General features: G+C 37.0%; 1 protein-coding gene across 2 annotated transcripts in view; it reads left to right on the forward strand.

Annotated features, from left to right (window-relative positions):
• mrpl46 (mitochondrial ribosomal protein L46) overlaps positions 1-494 on the forward strand; it is an 8373-nt gene that overhangs the window by 2883 nt on the left and 4996 nt on the right. The gene's annotated exons all lie outside the window — the stretch shown is intronic.

Below are 494 nucleotides of genomic sequence, written 5' to 3' on the forward strand. Positions count from 1 at the left end.
ATTATTAGAGATAGGTTGATCATATTTAAGATCGAAGAATTAATTAATGGCAGGACTTCATATCACAGTAACACGCTTCACTGAGCTCCTAAGAACGACCTGTTCTTTTACAAATGTTAGTAGAAGCAGTCTGCATGCCTAAGTGCTTTATTTTCGGTCAAACAGAAAATTTTATGATTTGAGATGGAATGATCCACCAACCAGTTTATAACCACCAATTAACCTAACATCCATGTCTTTGGATTATGAGAGGAAGCTGGAAAGAACCCAAACATAGATATGCAGAACATCCCCAGCTGGGCGGTAGATTCTTCTCTGCTGTGCGGCAAAAGTGCTAAACACTGCAGTGTGCTCCACAATTTTTTGTCATAAAAATATTTTAGCACATTTTGTTCACTCTATTGTGGCACTTGAGGTGGCAAGAATCGTCACTGTTATGTTTCGTCAGTATTGAGGTCATTATTATTTAACAGAATTACTCATAGACTTTTATA

Source organism: Haplochromis burtoni, unplaced genomic scaffold (assembly GCF_018398535.1).
Source record: "Haplochromis burtoni strain Fernald_Lab_line unplaced genomic scaffold, NCSU_Asbu1 Contig_2, whole genome shotgun sequence".
Taxonomy (NCBI): Eukaryota; Metazoa; Chordata; class Actinopteri; order Cichliformes; family Cichlidae; genus Haplochromis; species Haplochromis burtoni.